The following is a 20,597-nucleotide window of genomic DNA, read 5'->3' as shown; positions in this document are numbered from 1 at the left end:
TACCCAAGTCCAATAGTCCTTCATCCTACTCGCCGAGTTGTATGAACAACTCGCCGAGTTCACCTTCATCCGAAGAACACTCTAAGTTGTGACTCGCCGAGTTGTTCTTGAGACAAGAAGATTGCCATGAACTCGCCGAGTCATGGCATTGACTCGCCGAGTGACTTCATGAGTGAGTCTAGATTCCGATCCACTGAGTCACAACTAATGTCTCATTACTCCCAACCCGCCAATGCGAAAAAGGGGAAACTCGGGGACTCGCGACTCGACTCGCCGAGTCCGAGGGATGACTCGCCGAGTCAGCCACATGCAATTACTATACACTCGATTTTTCTTGAATCCATCTCATGCCATTCACAGATCTGGGTTTCTAGGGCATGGATTACACGTAAAGTTTCCAACTTTACGTGTAGATAATCACCAATGAAGGTTTTAGGGCTCAAAGTGCACCAAAAAGGGTAGATCTAGGGCTTTCATGCAATATGACTCCATAAAGACAGTAGATCCAAGCTTCAGGGACTAAATCATGCCTAGATCTAGAGGCTAACAACTTATTACAACCCACAATGCACAAACAAGCTTGGGGAATGGCTCAAGAAGGACTTTCATGAAGCTAATAGAGACTACAAGCTTGAAAATAGAGGGGAAACGAGCTATACCTCAAGGAAAACGTTGAGATGACACAAAGATGCTTGACCTCCTTCTTCTCTTCTTGATCTACTCTTCTTTCTCCTCAAAATCTTCAAGAACACACCAAAACACTTCAATCTCACAAGGAATATGGAGCTATAAGGGTGAATGGGGGCGAGCTTGGGGCGGAAATGATGGTTTAAATAGGGTGCAAACCCTTGAAATTTAGGGTTTCATCAAACAGCGGGGACTCGCTGAGTCCAGAATATGGACTCGTCGAGTCGCCAACTTAAACGTACCCCCGGACCCCGTCCCTACTCGGCGATTCGGACCTACAACCCGCAGAGTCCAAGGCTAAAAATGACAAATACTTAGATAAATTTTACGTACCAGGAACCAGGTGCTAAAAATCTCCCCCACTTATTTTAGACTTCGTCCTTGAAGTCTGCTACTCGATCCTAAAACAGCTCTGGGTAATGCACTATCATTTCTTCCACCGGCTCCCAAGTCCATTCCGAACCCTTGCGGTGTTGCCATTGTACTTTCACTAGCTCTACCCTCTTGTTCCTTAGATCCTTCGACTTCCGGTCAAGGATCGCGACTGGGCGCTCAATGTAATTCAGGCTGTCATCAACATGTATATCCTCTAATGGCACCAACGTTGAATCATCCACGAGACACTTCCGTAGCTGGGAGACATGGAAGGTGTTGTGGATCTGGCTGAGCTCAGCTGGCAGATCCAGCCTATATGCCACCTTGCCCACCCGGGCTACAACCTTGAACGGTCCGATGAATCTCGGGCCCAACTTGCCCCACTTCCTGAATCGAATGATGCCTTTCCAAGGCGACACCTTTAGTAGAACCATATCCCCGACTTAGAACTCCAGGTTGGATCGACGGTTGTCGGCATAACTTTTCTACCGACTATGTGCAGTCTGAAGCCTGCTCTGAACCTGCTGGATTCTCTCGGTCGTCTTGAGCACCACCTCGGTGCTCCCCATGACCCTCTGGCCAACTTCACCCCAGCATATCGGGGTCCTGCACCTCCAACCGTACAACATCTCGAATGGGGGACGGTCAATACTCGCGTGGTAGCTGTTGTTGTACGAGAACTCAGCCAAGGGAAGATAGGTATCCCAGCTACCACCGAAATCTAACACGCATGCCCGCAACATATCCTCCAAAGTATGGATGGTCTGCTCACTCTGACTATCCGTCTGCGGGTGAAAGGCGATGCTAAAATGCAGAAGAGTGCCCAACTCATCATGAAACCTCTTCCAAAACCTGGAAGTGAACCGCACATCTCGATCTGATATCACTGACACCGGCACCCCGTGCCACGCACTATCTCCCTGATATAGATATCGGCCAACTTTTCGGCCGAGATACTCTCCTGAATCGGAATAAAATGGGCGCTCTTGGTCAACCGATCCACGATGACCCAAATCGAATCTACTCCTCGTGCCGTTCGTGGAAGCTTAGTGATAAAATCCATCGTAATATCCTCCCATTTCCACAACGAGATATCCAACGACTGCATCTTGCCGTGCGGTCTCTGATGCTCGTCCTTGACCTTCCTGCAGGTCAAACACCGCTCGACGTACCACGCCACATCCCACTTCATGCAGGGCGACCAATAGTCTAGGCGAAGATCCCGATACATCTTCGTCGCCCCTGGATGAATAGAGAATCGGGATTTGTGCGCCTCCTCCATCAAGATCTGGCGCACGCCTCCATGATACAACACCCACACCCTACGGTGTAGTGTCAATAACCCCCGACTATCATAATCGAAGGAGGTGACTTGACCCACTATTCGCTCACTCTTCCGATGCTCCTCCTTCATAGCCTCCTGTTGAGCCTCCCGAATCTGCTCCAACAGGGGAGTCACCACAGCCATCCTCATGCAAACATCCTTGATCGGCGCCGCCTTGAGGCTAAGCACATCGGCCACCACATTGGCCTTCGTCGGGTGGTAAAGGATCTCGCAATCATAATCCTTCACCACGTCCAACCACCGACGCTGCCTCATGTTCAGATTCGGCTGATCCATGAGGTACCTCAAACTTTTGTGGTCCGTGTAAATGATACATCGAACCCTGTAGAGGTCATGCCGCCATATCTTGAGGGCGAAGACCACCGCCCCAACTCTAAATCATGCGTCGGGTAGTTCGCCTCGTGAGGCTTCAGCTGCCTCGAGGCATAAACAATGACATGCCCCCTCTGTATCAACACTGCGCCTAAGCCTGAGATCGACGCATCGCAATATACCACAAAATCCTCCACTCCCTCAGGCAGGGCTAAGATCGGCGCCTCGCACAATCTCTGCCTCAGAGTCTCGAACGATGCCTGCTGCTCTGTAATGCCTGTAGATCCGAGCTAGTCAATTTAGAGATAATAGGGGTCGAAAACGACTTTTCGATAAAAGATTATTTAGAATAAATAATTTGAACCAAGTTTTAGTATATGTCACAAGGTTTCCATACATATAAAGAACGCCGAAATCCGAGTTATAACGAAGAAGTTATGACCCATCGAAGTTTCGCGACGGAACCGGCACGGCACCGGGAAGCATAAATAGTGAATTTACGATGGAGGACTTTTTAGCCTTAGTGATCTAAATGAAATTCGTAGAATATGTTAAACTAAGATTGTGACAACCCAAGTTGCCCCGTTACATTTCTCCGTTATCGTTAACGGAATATTCCACTGTTCAAAAGTTCCGTTAATGAGAAGTCGTCAAGTTTAATAAACATTTCAATTGTGTATGTTTATATTCCGTTAAGTCGTGATAAAAGGAAATAAAAATACATAACACATATTTCCATTTAATTGGAAATGTTAAGTTTTATTATTACGACCACTAAATCGGGTGCGACCAAAAGCCCCGTTTAACGGCAGTATTGGGTAGAATTCCACTGAGTCCCAACTCAAAACCCTATGTAAGGGTGAGTGGAGTCCATTGGAGTCTTTTTACACACTCTCTCTCTATACTCTATCTCTAGACTCGTTTTAGCCCCGAATCCGCAACCAAACGCTTCCAAATTGTAAGTCCGCTTACCCTAGCTTATTCTAAACATATTGATTCATGTTTATAGCCCAAAAATCGGACTTAGAAGCAATGAAAAAGGAGTTTACGGCCTAAGCTCCTCCTTAGGCCGTAAACACCCAAAATGAGGCCAAAATGACCCAAACTTGTCCCTATAGGCTTGTAAATAAATTAAGGGGATTGCCTAGGAGTGTTTAAACATCAAAACACAATGATTTAGGGGACAAAAGAGAGTTTACGGCCCAAGCACAAGCTTAGGCCGTAAACACCTCAAAAATCTTGTAAAAAGGCCCCAAAAACACTCCCAAACCACCCTTAGGCTTCATACATAATTTAGGGACTTGGTATTTTGGGTTTAGATCACTTAAACACATCAAAATGAAGGATAAAAATGAGTTTACGACCCAAGCACATGCTTAGGCCGTAAACTCCCCAAACTAAGCCAAAATGTTGGGTTTTGTCCCCCAAATGACCTTAGACATTTACCATAAAATACTAGGAAGGATTTAAAGGCTTAAACACAAGGAAATGAGGCATGACTTGGAGTTTACGGCCCAAGAATTTATCTAGGCCGTAAACTCCCCAAAACCCACTCAAATGATGGTTTTAATCCTCCAAAATAGCATCATACTTCATTAGAAATCACTAAAAAGGCATTAGGGGCTTTAAACTTCCCAAAACTCTAAGGATTAGAGTTTACGGCCGTAAACTCCTTTAGGAGTGGTCCCTTGGCCATAAACTCATAGATCATGCCCTTAGAGGCCTCAAACCCACTCATGCCTTTTGGGAAAAGTGCTTAGAATAAATCAATGAGCAAGCTAGAAGCATAAAACACCCAAGAATATGACCTTGGGAGTTTACGGCCATAAACTCCCTTGTGTTAGGTCGTAAACTCCAAATTGGTCCATGTTAATGCTTTAAACCCATTCACACACTTGATATTTGAGTTTAACAAAGTTCCACAACTGATAGGAGACCTTAGCACCCTTAAACGCTACCCGGGTTACCCAAACACTTAGCCAAAGTGTTTTCCGCTCCTTTGAGCGTGTATATTTGTTTAATTAGTATTAAATATACTAATTTTATGTGAACATATGAAATCATATGTTAAATAGGTCATTGAGTGTGTTCGAGTCCTTACGTGGCACCGAACGCCCAAACAGCACTCTCGTCTGACCTACTTACACCAGGTGAGTTCATACCCCTGAATGAACCTTTTAATGTTTTTAAATGTTTTATAGGGGGGGAATACAAGTTAAACATGCCAGTTATCATGTCAATCGCATGTGATTGATAACCCGCATGCACAAGATTTTACCACTTTACACTGTTTTACCGAGTGGGACACTATAATGACTTTTACTTGTTTCATAACTTTTACTTATACAGATTTATCCAAATTCATTCTAAATTGGTTTATGAAAGATCCTCTAAGGTTTTTAAACATATTTTACAAAAGAATACAATTTGTGAATTTCTCTGTACATAAAGGCTTTTCATTAAAGATTTCCCTGTTAGACGTATATTTTTACTTGTTAAATACTACTGCTTCGCTTATATTTATTTTATACTCCGACTCGGTAATGCTTTCACTTATACTTATAGTCGCGTATACCTGATGACGCTTATACTTATTCACGCTCTTACTTAGTGATATGATTATTCTTCACTTATACTTGATAACGACTCTACTTCACTTATACTTGATACGCTTTTGCTTCACTTATTGTCGCCTCTACTTCGTGATACGCTTATACTTGTTCGACACTTCTACTTCACTTGCGACCGCTCCTACTTCACTCGTTAGACACTCCTACTTCACAAGAATCACTTATACTTGATACACTTATACTTTACGATTATGTTATTCCACACTGTATGAATTCACACCACGATGATATGTCTTCAATTATTACACACTCAGTCGTAGTTAGATGTACGTCTGTGCTTATATAGATACATATAAGTAACGATTGAAAGACTTAGGAAGGCCCATCCGCCCTATTTCCTTTTCTTCGTTGAGATGTGATCTGGTGGGATCGAGTGGCCGTCCGAAAGTCGCTTGGTTCATTAGTTATATACTATGTATATGAGTATGGACATACAGGAAATACTCCAGTCAGTTCTGTAAGAGTCTCTACCTCTAGTCTACACTTACATTAGAAACCCACTCCCTCCTAGTAACACAATATCCTCTATTTGGGATGCATCTTCGGGACGCGGCCTTCTCCGTCGTCTAGTTGGTAACTAGAGTCTCCTGTAGGGAGAGCGGACATTGTGTGTATAGGCCTATACGGGATTGACAACCCCGCACCCTGACTGCTAGCTACAGTCCACGACCTATCAAGCCAAGGGGTGACAAATGTCACATTATATAGATGCTTGTAGGGCGGCTAGAACTCTAGTCAGTATGGTTATGAGTATCCTGGGTTGCCTTATAATTCATGGCTTTAAGGTAACGGTATTTAGTCAGCGATTTACACTGTATGCTGATGTCACCTTTTTCAGAGTCACACTGTTTGACCGTGCTAGATATGTCTTTCATGTGATACTGTCTACGGTCTGTAGTCTCTGTTTTGACCTTGCGAGATGTACCTTTCATTTGGTATCGTCTGCGGTCTGTCTTCACTGTCTTGACCTTGCGAGATGTACCTTTCATTTGGTATCGTCTGCGGTCTATCTTCTTTGTTTTGACCTTGCAAGATGTACCTTTCATTTGGTATCGTTTTCGGTCTGTGTTCACTGTTTTTAGACCTTACCAGTTGTACCTTTCATTTGGTACCTTCTGGGGTCTGTGTCTCCATTTGTTAGACTGAACCAGGCGTGACGTTAGTTCGATACTCTCCTGGAGTCTATGATTCATTTGCCTTAGCCAGCAGTCCTCACTGCTGAGGCATATGTTATTCCCTGATGTCTCTTGCTTTCCTTAATAATCAATTTCAGTATTTTGTTAATGATAGCAATTTAGGGAAAACTAATTTTTACCCCACATCACTGACCAGTCTTGGTAGAAGGCTTCTTTTATTAAAGAAAATATAGGATTTTCTAGAAAGGACTCTAATACACTGAAATCTCTTAAACTATTACTTTATAAAGTTATTTGATTAAATGACACTAAATACTTATGAACTCACCAGCATTTGTAAAAATGTTGATACTCGCTTTTCAGATAACTTGTATTCTCAGTTTAGCATTAGACAGGTACATCCCCGGAGCTGTTGATGAAGATAGCTTAGTACCATGCTGTATTTTTTCTATTACTTGTATTACTTTAAACTGTTGTAATGAAACCTTGTAAAACTATTACTATTAATACAATGTCTTGTTTTACTTTGATTACTATAATGCATGTGTTGTAATACTTGACATGACGTCATCCACCCCAGAATGTTTCCGCCGTTCCGGTTTTGGGGTGTGACAAAGATCGTCGATAAAAAGAACGCCCAAATCTGACTTCGTATGAGGAAGTTATGATTTTTCTAAGATTCGGCTTAGCAGTGTACAGCCCGAAACTCGAATTTTAGTTCGAGCGGTTTTTGGCTTACGCGACTTAAATGAGATTTGAAGATCTCATTAATAGGAACTCAACGGTAAAAATACAGACGAAAATGGAGTCCGTATGAAGGAGTTATGAATTCTTCGCGGTCATTTAACAGTCTAAACGCCTCCTACTATTAAATTTGAGATCGGTCGATAATTAGCCGATGGAGTCTAAACGAAAGTTGTAGACCTTGATTTTACCTACGCGTGGATATAAAGAACATCGAAAACGGAGCTAGTATGAGAAAGTTATGATTTTTCTAAGTTTGAAGATTGATACGCGATAGGGGGTGACGTGGCACCACCAGAATTGGACACGTGGCACCACCAGAAGGTTGCCACATGCACCAACTGTTGGGTTTTGTGCATTCTAACACTCCTATGGTGTACATGCAACCCTATAAACCTTGGATCTATGTTTTCTCTATTATACATGCAAATAAGAACTTTCCAAGGCTTTAATCCTAACTAGCATGTTATGAAGATCTCATACTACAAAGTACTAGTTAGATGACATACCTTTTGATGTAGCTTGATGTCTTCAAGCTTTAAGAGCTTAGCCCCAATAGTGTGGAAGCCTCAAGTGGAATCACAAATCACCAAAACACCTTGGAAGACTTTAGAGAATATGGATACTTGGTTCTCTCTAGTGAAATCGGCTAGCCCTTTTTAGTGTACCACACTAGTGCCAATTTCACCAACCAAGGACATCTTTATATAGTGTGGAGGATTAGGGTTAAACCCTAATACCCATGACCTTTCATTTCCTAGGATCCATGGGTTAAACACTCCATGGACTATCCATGAAAGCTTAGCCCAACCTAAATGAACTTGGCCCATTCTATATATATAAGAGTCCATATTTAATTAGTTCATTTTGATCACTTAATTAATTATAAATTAATTCTTGATCAATACTAATTAATTCCATAATAATATATTAGAACTTATAATATATTAATATGTAATCATAAACATACTATTCTCAAAAGATTATCCATATAAAATTGTGTCGATGAAGTGCAGCCCAAATGGACCATGCTGGGTCGGGTCAAGTACATACCAAATATAGTTATGGACTTAGACATTAATCCAACACCAACTCGGCGAGTCATGACTCAGACTCGGTGAGTCCATCAGATTTTTCCACTATAAATAGAGGTGTCGGGTCTAGCCTCTTCCTCACACCTTCAAAGCCTTCTTTCTCTCTCTAAACTCTCGCTCTAAGCCTCCCTAACCCCCCAAAGCCTAGGGTAACTCCCTAGAACGAGGTGGAAGCCCCGGAGCGCCCGACGGCTCCAAGAAAAGAGCCTTTCGGCTCGGAAACGCTGCTCCAGCGAAGCCCGGTTTTGCGAAAAACCCGCTGTAAGTGAGCTACGCCTACGCTAGTTTTAATATAGCTTCTAATTAATTATAGTAACATTATTAGGACCTTAAAATTATTGTTTGGGCTATTATTATGAGTTATATTGAGTGTTATTTAACGCTTATATAATAATAATAATAATAATAGCTAGACTATTAATTAGTCGCGATTATCGTTAGACTAAACCCTAGTTGTATTGGTACTAGGTTTTATCGAAGGAAATTGTTTTGAGAGTATCGAAGCGCTATCTGAGTGCTAAGTCATCACCTTTCAGGTGAGTGCATAGTTCCTTTCATTTTACACACAGATATGAAGTATTTTATATAAACTACGTGCTATGTGTGCATATTATCTGAATACTTGTCGTCTATGCTGGATGAACGTTTTATACATATTTTAAAGGATTTAAACTGTATACGTATTTTATATATACGAATATGTTGGGTATGAGATGGGTAGATGAATGATGAGAGATATAAGATGATGTGAGTATACATTGGCAGCTATAGACTTAGTGCCTATGAGACGAACACCGGTAGCTATGGACTTAGTACCTGTTAGACGTTGGTAGCTATGGATTTAGTAACTGTTAGGAATTGGTAGCTATGGACTTAGTACCTATTGAACACTGGTAGCCATGGATTTAGTACCCGATGAGTAGGATATAGCAGCTATGGAATTAGTGCTTTACGAACGAACATCGGCAGCTATGGATTTAGTGTCAGTCCTATAACCCTGGAAGTAAGGGACTTCGGAATAAACGAATGCAGAATAGATGACTCTTAGGATAAATCCTTAAGAGTAAAGAAGATGATGGGGATGGGTAATTGGGTTGATTGTTTGATTATTTAAACATAATAATTATATTATTGTGGGTTGAAAACCCTATGTACTCACCAGGTTTCCCAAACTGACTCACTTAGTTTATTTATATCACAGGTGTTGATATGAAGTCACATTACACTGAGAGATTAAAGAGATGTAGATCACTAGTGTAAATAAATGTAAGTTCTGTTTATGCTTATGTTCCTGTATTGACGATGACATCCCAAACGTTTTAAAATGAATAAAATACGTTTCTTCGAAAATGTTTTAATAACGTATTTATCATGTTTTTCTGGGAACAAATTCCGCAACATTTTTATTAAAAGAAGTACTTTGATTTTTATAAAGCATAAACAAAAAATCGGTCTTTTCTGGCCGTGAAAATGGGGATGTCACATGCTCAGCCCCCCATCGAAAGACCACGACTTTCCTAGTCAACTATGTCAGGGGTACGGCTATCTTGGAGAAATCCTAAATGAACCTCCGATAGTAGCCTGCTAATCCTAGGAAACTCCGAATCTCAGACGGAGACTTTAGAACCTCCCACCTCATCACGGACTCCACCTTGGCCGAGTCTACTGAAATCCCGTTCTGGTTGACGAGGTGCCCAAGGAACTGCACCTCTCTCAGATGCTCCTCATGCTCCCCCTCTATCTTGGAATAAACCAAGATGTCATCAATGAAAACTATCACAGACCGATCCAACATCGGTCTACACACGTGGTTCATGAGGTCCATGAACATGGCAGGAGCATTGGTGAGCCCAAACGACATCACCACGAACTCATAATAGCCATAACGCGTCCGAAACGCGGTCTTCTGTATATCATCCTCTCTAACCCTCATCTGATGATAGCCTGAACGCAAATCGATCTTGTAGAACCAAGATGCTCCCTACAATTGATCAAAGAGGCCATCAATCCTCGGGAGTGGGTAACGGTTCTTTACCGTTACCTTATTCAGCTCCCGGTAATCTATGCATATCCGATGTGACCCGTGCTTCTTCTTCACAAACAGGATCGGGGCTCCCCAGGGTGAACTGCTCGGACGAATAAATCCCTTGTCTAGCAGCTCTTGCAGGTGCGTAGACAACTCCTGCATCTCGGGAGGAGCCAACCGATAGGAGACAACTCCACACTTCCTCACCCCAACTGCGAGGAAGTGTGCTAGCTTCAAAGCCCATGACCTTCGACAGTGCCAAAGAACTGGCGCAATCTCTGGTGGATCATGGCGTCTGCCAAGGAGTCACGACTATCGCAACTGAACCAACCAAAGGGAACAATGACAACAATAACAACAGCAAGAAGAAATACTGGAACAAGAGGAAGGGACTAACCTCTCAAGAACCTTCAAAGAGACAAATGGTGGCGGTTCATGCTGCTACTACTCCCAGCACAACTCCTACAACTTCGACGCCAACAAAACAATATGCAGGGAACTTGCCAAAGTGCAGCAAATGCAACTACCATCACCACGGAAATTGCCGCGAAATGTACTGTAAGAACTGTGACAGGAAAGGGCACACAGCCCGTTTCTGTAAGGCACCAGCGCGGCCATTCACTCAAGTTCCTAGTACTGGGGTAAGTCAAGCCTGTTATGGATGTGGAGAAACCGGGCATTTCAAGAGGGACTGCCCCAAGACGAGGAATGTTGGTGGTATTGGGAGAGTGCTGGCGATAGGTCAAAATGAAGCAATAACTGATCCAACAGTAGTTACGGGTACGTTTCTCCTCAACAACATTTATGCATGCATACTATTTGATTGCGGTGCGGAGAGAAGTTTTGTGAGCCATAAATTCAAACATCTACTTAACCAGAGACCCCAACCACTTAATAAAACATTCACGGTAGAAATGGCTAATGGAAAAACAGAAAGCACAAGTGATATGTACGTCGAGTGCACATTAAATTTAAACGAACATTTATTTCCAATCGACCTTATGCCCATTTCGATAAGAAGTTTTGATATAATCATCGGTATGGACTGGCTGAGTCTTCACCATGCCGACATTCTTTGCCATGAAAAGGCCGTTCGTCTCAATCTTCCCAACGGTGAAAATCTCATCATATATGGAGACAAACCTAGTGCAAAATTACAAATCATCTCCTGTATTACAGCCCGAAAATATCTTCGCAAGAAATACTATGCCTTTCTAGCCCACGTAGTAGACCAGAAGAAAGAACCAAAGAACATTAAAGATATTCCAGAAGTCTGCAACTTCCCAGACATTTTCCCAGAAGATCTCCCAGGAATCCCACCAGAACGTCAAGTCGAATTCAGAATCGACTTGATTCCCGGAGCCACCCCAGTAGCAAAGTCACCGTACCGTTTAGCTCCAGCCGAGATGCAGGAACTGTCCAGTCAATTGAACGAGCTGTTGAGCAAGGGATTCATTAGGCCAAGTTTCTCACCATGGGGAGCACCAGTCCTGTTCGTGAAAAAGAAGGACGGATCTTTTCGCATGTGCATCGACTATCGAGAACTGAACAAACTGACAATCAAGAACCGATATCCCCTTCCACGTATAGACGATCTTTTTGACCAACTACAAGGAGCGAGTTACTTCTCGAAAATCGACCTAAGATCCGGTTATCACCAGCTACGTGTACTAGAAGGAGACATCCCCAAAACGGCTTTCCGAACACGATATGGTCACTACGAGTTTGTAGTGATGCCCTTCGGATTGACAAACGCCCCAGCAGTGTTCATGGACTTGATGAACCGAGTATGTCGCCCCTTCCTGGACAAATTCGTGATCGTGTTCATAGATGATATACTCATCTATTCTAGAAACCAGGAAGAACACAGCCAACATCTCCGCCAAGTTCTGGAAACATTAAGGGCAGAGAAACTTTATGCAAAATTTTCCAAGTGCGAATTTTGGATTCGAGAGGTGGATTTTCTAGGACACGTAGTAAGCAAGGAAGGAATACACGTGGATCCCTCGAAGATCAAAGCAATAGAGAATTGGACGATCCCAAGAACCCCTACAGAGATCCGACAATTTTTAGGACTCGCCGGGTATTACCGAAGGTTCATACAGAATTTTTCCAAGATTGCCAAGCCACTCACCACACTAACTCAGAAAAATGTGACCTTCGACTGGGGAGAAAAACAAGATGCCGCATTTCAAACGCTAAAACGAGCATTATGCAGTGCGCCCATCCTAACCCTGCCAGAAGGGACGGAGGACTTCGTGGTCTATTGTGATGCATCAAACCAAGGACTCGGTTGTGTCCTGATGCAACGAGGGAAGGTCATCGCCTATGCCTCAAGACAACTAAAGACGCATGAAGTGAACTACACAACGCACGATCTTGAGCTAGGAGCAGTCGTTTTCGCTCTAAAGATATGGAGACACTACCTCTACGGCACAAAATGCACGATCTTCACTGACCATAAAAGCCTTCAACATATTCTCAACCAGAAAGAACTCAACATGAGACAAAGACGGTGGGTAGAGCTACTAAGTGATTACGAATGCGAAATTCGATATCACCCCGGAAAGGCTAATGTAGTGGCGGATGCACTCAGTAGGAAGGAATACTCAGGTCGCCGAGTGAAGTCCCTAACTATAACGATCCATTCCCACCTGTCCACGCAAATCAAGGAAGCCCAAATAGAAGCCTTGAAAGCTGAAAATGTGGCAGGAGAAACCCTAAGGGGAATGGATAAGAATCTTGAAACCAAGAACGACGGAGTTCGTTACTTCATGGATCGAATATGGACACCAAAGTTTGGTGGATTCAGAGAAATCGTCATGGACGAAGCCCATAAAATACGATACTCCATACACCCCGGCTCCGACAAGATGTATCTCGACCTCAAGAAGTTGTACTGGTGGCCGAACATGAAAGCCGAAATTGCTACCTACGTGAGTAAATGTCTGACGTGCGCTAAAGTCAAAATAGAATACCAAAAGCCTTCAGGTTTATTACAACAACCAGAAATACCCGAATGGAAGTGGGAGCGGATAACTATGGATTTCATAACCAAGTTACCCAAAACGACAAACGGACTCGACACCATTTGGGTAATTGTCGACAGGTTAACTAAATCAGCGCATTTCCTACCGATCAAAGAGACGGATAAATTGGAGAAGTTAACAAGGACGTACCTTAGGGAAATAGTACGATTGCACGGTGTGCCCGTATCCATTATCTCGGACCGAGATAGTAGATTCACCTCAAGATTCTGGCAGTCGCTACAAAGAGCTTTGGGGACAAGACTAGATATGAGTACCGCCTATCACCCTCAAACCGACGGCCAGAGCGAGAGAACCATACAAACCCTAGAAGACATGCTGAGAGCCTGCGTAATCGATTTCGGCAAAGCATGGGACACACATCTACCCTTGGTCGAGTTCTCGTACAACAATAGCTACCACACCAGTATCAAAGCTGCCCCGTTCGAAGCCCTCTATGGCCGCAAGTGCAGGTCACCTTTATGCTGGGCCGAAGTGGGAGACACCCAACTAGCAAAAGGACAAGCAACTGACAACACGCTTACTGGGCCAGAAATCATACGGGAAACTACGGAGAAGATTGTTCAAATCCGAGAACGTCTAAAGGCATCAAGGGATAGACAAAAGAGTTATGCAGATAAGAGACAAAAACCCTTGGAATTCCAAGTTGGAGACCGTGTCCTACTAAAAGTCTCGCCTTGGAAAGGATTGATACGCTTCGGAAAACGTGGGAAACTGAACCCCAGATACATCGGACCATTCGAGATCCTTGCGAGGATCGGTCCAGTGGCTTACAAACTTAGACTACCTCAGGAACTCCACAACGTACACCCTACCTTTCATGTATCAAACCTAAACAAATGCTTATCCGACGAGACCCTTGTCGTCCCTCTAGACGAAATCGCAATAAACGAAAACCTCCAATTTGTAGAGGAACCGGTAGAGATCATGGATCGGGAAGTCAAAAGGACTAAACAAAGCCGCATACCTATCGTAAAGGTCCGCTGGAACACCAAGCGAGGACCTGAATACACCTGGGAACGAGAGGATCAAATGAAACAAAAGTACCCGCATCTTTTTCCTAATTTGTAATATTGATCTTAGATTAAATTTCGGGACGAAATTCCCTTAACAGGGGGATGATGTGACAACCCTATTTTTCCCAAAAGCATTGTAAACACTCGAAAGCTAAAAACAACGAAATTAACCTCGAAAATAAAGTGTTTAGGTATCTAAGTTGGGATGCATCGAACATTAGATATCATGCCCAGGTTTCCAAAGACATAAAGAACACTCAAAACCGAGTTATATTGAAGAAATTATAACCACTCGCATAATTACGACTCGACGTTAAAACATAATTTGACGTAAAAAGTGAAATCTCGATAAAATACATTTTAGCCTTAAAGTATCTAAACAAAAGTCGTAGATCTCGTTGAAAGATGAGCGTGCATAAAAAGATCGCCCAATTTGGACCTCGTATGAAGAAGTTACGAATTTTCAAAGTTTCGTAACAGTAGTAAAGGGCTAAAAACTCGGATTGAAGATCGAGTATTATTTAGCTATCGCCACCTAAACGGAAGTTGAAGATCTCCTTGGTGGTAATAAAACAATAAAAAGACAAACGAAAGCCGACGTCGAATAAAGAACCTATGAAATTTTAACGAACTTTAGGAGGCCCGGCCTATTAAAATTATATCATTAAAAATAAAGTCAAAACTAGCCGACGGAGTCTAAATGAAAGTTGTAGAGCATAATCTCACCTACGCGTGGATATAAAGAACGCGAAAAACGGAGCTCGTACGCAAAAGTTACGGAATTTAGAAGTTGGAAGCAGGGATTACGCCCCGCGTAATCTGGGAGTACGCCCCGCGTACTAGACCCAGGGTCGAGTCCCATCGGCCCGCCCAAGCTACGCCTAGCTAGCCAGGAGTCGTAAGCCATGACGCCTTATTACGCCCCGCGTAACCGAAGTACGCCCCGCGTACTGACTACGCCCCGCATACTCCGGCAGTACGCGCCGCGTACGGGGGTTTTCAGCCCTATAAATAGAGGGCATAAGGCTCGGGTTTTGGCACACCTTCACCAATTCTCAGACATTCTCCCAGCTCCAGAGACCCTTTTTCTCACCTCGGTTTCCGCACTCGAGCCCCGACGGAAGATTTACGTTGCAGAAGTTCCCGAAGAGCCCGACGACGCAACTATCCGAGATCGAAACTCTGCTCAACTCTAGCCCCTCTCTTCAAACTTAACGAGTGAGCTACTTTTAAATCCTTTTACATGTTTTAGGGGGGGAAATACAAGTACATTACACGTTAAAAGTATCGTTTTCTAAACATAAATGCAATTTCTAAACTTCGAATATCGATACAAACATCTTATGTATACAAGGGCGATTATATCACTAAGTTATGTCTACGAAATGGAACATACTATCTGAAGAACTATAATGGATATAGTTAGCAAGTCAATCCTACATTTTTATACAATTTGAAAAACGAAACACTTTCAAAAAGGAGTAAAATCATTTCATTGTAAATCTATTTATACTAGGTAAATGTGAGACATTTAAACTTCAACGTACATTTTTGTACGCATTTCAAGTCCTGTATTATATACCATAATCTCTTGGAGGGAGAGCGTGATACTTGTGTATAGATCTATACGGGATTGACAATCCCGCACCTAAACTACTAGCTATAGTTAGACCGGCAGGTCTGGGGTGACAAATGTCATAACACTGCAACACTTGAAGAATGTTGTTACAGGCCGTCAGTGTCGATAGTATGGTTATAAAACTCACATAAAAAGTATAAAACAAGATTGATTTACAAGGTTCATATGTGCATCGCAGTATTTCTACATTATATTTTCATACTAAATTATTGTTATCAATTGTTTATAAAAGTTACTAACACATTCCAACTTTGGAACCTTTTACATGTTACAAGAAAATATTGGATTTTCTAAAGATTTCGTTTACCAAATTACCACCAAAAAGGAATATACTTTTCAACTCGGAACACTCATGAACTCACCAACTTAAATGTTGACACTTTTCAAAACCACTTGTATTTCTCAGGGAATCAGTGATACAGGTAAACTACCAGCTTTTGGAAGAAGGAACATAAAGGATGATTTTATCATTAAGCATTTAATCATCATATTGTAATATTCTTTTGATAACATGTATAACGCAACAATACACGTTTTCATTGTTATATATATGATGGTTGTGTTACTTTCTTTACAATATTCAATCGTTGTGATACTACGTGAAGTCATCCACCCCCGAATGTTTCCGCCATTCTGGTTTGGGGGTGTGACACCGATCCACTGAGTCACACCCAATGACTCATTACTCCCAACCTGCCAATGCAAAAAAAGGGAAACTCGGGGAATCGCGACTCGACTCGCCGAGTCCGAGGGACGAATCGTCGAGTCAGCCACATGTAATTACTATAGACTCGATTTTTCTTGAATCCAGCTCATGCCATTCACAGATCTAGGTTTCTAGGGCATGGATTACACGTAAAGTTTCCAACTTTACGTGTAGATAATCACCAATGAAGGTTTTAGGGCTCAAAGTGCACCAAAAGGGGTAGATCTAGGGCTTTCATGCAATATGACTCCATAAAGGCAGTAGATCCAAGCTCCAGGGACTAAATCATGCCTAGATCTAGAGGCTAACAACTTATTACAACCCACAATGCACAAACAAGCTTGGGGAATGGCTCAAGAAGGACTTTCATGAAGCTAATAGAGACTACAATCTTGAAAACAGAGGGGAAACGAGCTATACCTCAAGGAAAATGTTGAGATGACATAAAGATGTCTGGCCTCCTTCTCCTCTTCTTGATCTGCTCTTCCTTCTCCTCAAAATCTTCAAGAACACACCAAAACGCTTCAATCTCACAAGGAATATGGGTATAAACGATGTTGGGAGCTCTGAGGGTGAATGGGGGCGAGCTTGGGGCGGAAATGAGGGTTTAGATAGGGTGCAAACCCTTGAAATTTAGGGTTTCATCAAACAGCGGGGACTCGCCGAGTCCAGAATATGGACTCGCCGAGTCGCCAACTTAAACATACCCCCGGACCCCGTCCCTACTCGGCGAGTCAGACCTACAACTCGCCGAGTCCAAGGCTAAAAACGACAAATACTTAGATAAATTTTACGTACCAGGAACCAGGTGCTACACACCAACTCATTAACCATCAACGGACCATCAAGAATTTGGTGGGACTTAAGAAAAGCCGACTGCTCTAACCCAATAACGTCATGAAGAACAGGTGTCAACCTATTAGTCAACAATTTTGCAATAATCTTAAATTGAAATCCAATAAGACTAATAGGGTGATAATCCTTTATACAAAGCGGATTATCAGATTTAGGAATCAAAGTAATAAACGACGAGTTACACCCCATCGGGAAAACATGTTTGGCAAAAACTCTTGCACAAAAGCAATAACATCGTCCGCAAGAATCTCCCAAAAATGTCTAAGAAACGGAAGGTAAAACCATCCGGAATAGGGGAACAATGCACACTACAATCCCAAACAGTATTTTTAATCTCTTCAGTCGTGAACCCCGCCTCAATAGAAGAAGCAACCCACGGATCCAAAGAGTTGAATCTAGGTCTTCGACGATCCAAACTAACACCAAGAAAAGGTTGAAACTTAGTTGCATAAAAAAAGCCTTTTTAATACTTGCAAAATCCAAGATCCACTCCCCATCAATAGTAACCCCTTTAATAATCACCTGCCTTCTATGTTTTTTCAATAAAGCATGAAAACACGCAGAGTTCTCATCCCCCTCCATAGCTTGAGTAGATCTAACCTTTTGAGCTACATCCAGGGATATAACTTTTTCTAAATTTGCCAAATCTCCAAGAATTCCTTTTCTTTTTCGAATAATGTCATCCTTAGATTGACCATCATCAATAAATTAAAGTTGTCAATCTGTACCAACCGGACCAACAACTGAGAAGAAGAGAGTTGCGCAGCCGACTTAGCCTCCGCATTCCAAGACCAAATCATGGTTGTAATAAACTTGAGCTTGTTTTTGAAAACGACAAACTTACTCCAAGCCGTATCACTAACAAAATTAGCCATAACTCCTTTAAACACATCTTCAAAACCCTCCAAAGAAAGCCAATAATTGAAGAATTTAAAAGGAGAAGGCCCAAAGTCAACCGTATTCGAATGAAGCAAAATAGGGCAATGATCTGACCATTTCTATCCAACACCGAGACCTAAAGATGATCAAAACGATCAGAAACCGCATCCAAGAGCAAGAATTGGTCAAGCTTGCTAAGTTTAGCAACTATGACATCAACTCTAATAAACCGCTTTCCAACCATAGGCATATCAATAAGACCACCATCATCAATGAAGTCATTAAAAGGCTGGGCGGAAATAGAACATAAAATAGAACCGAACCTTTCACCCGCCTACCTGACAACATTGAAATCACCAAAAAGACATAATTACCCCCCATTCCTTCTCATGAAAGTCGATAGATACCCCTGAAGATGTTGTTTTCCCACTAAATCTTGAGGAGAATAAATATTAACCATAAAACAATTAATATTAAATGGAATCCACAAGCCTCCCACAATAACCACATTATTAGTACAAGTAACACTACTTTTAATAAACACATTCGGGTCTCACACAAAAAGAATACCACCCGATCGATCCCTAGCACTACTACTAGGAAAATCGAAGCTATAGTTACCCCCACATACTTCGGATCTTAAATAAATCAACTTGCGTCATTCTCATTTCTTGCAAACCCAAAAAAGAAACTCCAAACTGCAAACAAAGCGCCTTAACCTAACTTCTTTTTAAAAAAGAACGAGTACCACATATAATCAAAGAAAGACACTTCATTGATTCACCTGTACCACACCAATACTAGAAAAAAAATCTTTTTAACCCGTTCCTTATTAGACTCCATATCATACCCAAGAAGACCACCCATTTCAAAATAGTGCTTCAACAACCACCGAGACTTTCTTTTTAAGTATCTTAGAAGATCCATGAGAAGTACAAGATTGATCTCGTCTAAAATCGGGAGGTTGTGAAGGAGATTCGGATGCCCCCCGCCCCCTCCACATCAGCCACCAAATGGGGCGGATCACCCTGTAGCTCACAGTTAGCCAACCTAACTAGAGAAGGCACAATCAGATTGCATTAATTTTTGGCGACACCTCTCGTGACAGCAACGTTTGGCGAAGAAAGACCCCCTTCCACAACTCAATTACCTTTTCTTTTATTAGTAGTTTAAAAAAATCTTACCTTTCTATCAACAAACCCAACTCCTCTAACACTATTAATAGGTGTATTATACATGCTAAATGACTCCTCTTTCCCCTCATCAACCTTATCACCATTCTCTAAATCAATAATATCATTCACATCATCATCAAAACAAGCATCTTCTTCCTCCCCCCCCCCCCCCCCCCCCCCCCCCCCCCCGACAGATCAGGAATATCCATATTCCGAACATATTTCTTCCTCCTCCATAATATTTGGTTCCCAATTTGAAAACCACCACCCCATATTTAACGCCTTGAGCAACCACTTTATTCATATCATGAATCAAAGAAGGTTTCCCAATATTAATACACATACGTTTACTGCCAAAGGGGCATCCCCATCCTCTTCAATAAAACAAACCTCACCCCCACATAGTAGCTAGCTTTTTAACCGCAACATCATTCCAAGCACAACATGGTAAACCCACCAACTCTAACCAAATAGCATGCTCTTTAACAAAAAAAAAACATTAACAACCGGTCTGAAGACTGAGAAATAAGCCTTAACTGCCTTAGATTTCTTAAACTGTATACAAGAAACCTCTTATACAAAAGAAATGTAGACCCATCCACTACCAACATATTTAAATATAATTTCCGGAAAACCTTCTTCTTTCAAGAGAATACACAACTTTGGGATCAATCTAATGTAACGTAGCTTATCAAAAACGTATGCTTTCATGGACAACGGATTATCAATCTCCTTTCCCTGTAAAATATACACAGGAACCGAGCCTTTCTTGTTTTTCACACACCCATCACCCTTTACTACATTTGCATAAGAACTACTTCGTGCATCAGCATGCACATTCGACCGATGCACCTGCTCAACAGGATTAGCAGTAATAACCTGCCCCTTTTTATCCGAAGCTCCCTTGTTACTAACATCCCAACTAAACTGA

The sequence above is a fragment of the Lactuca saligna genome, chromosome 5 (genome assembly GCF_052625555.1).
Source record: "Lactuca saligna cultivar CGN05327 chromosome 5, ASM5262555v1, whole genome shotgun sequence".
In the NCBI taxonomy this organism is placed as follows: domain Eukaryota; kingdom Viridiplantae; phylum Streptophyta; class Magnoliopsida; order Asterales; family Asteraceae; genus Lactuca; species Lactuca saligna.
The sequence above is the reverse complement of the archived record's forward strand: the minus strand, read 5'-3'. Positions refer to the sequence as shown.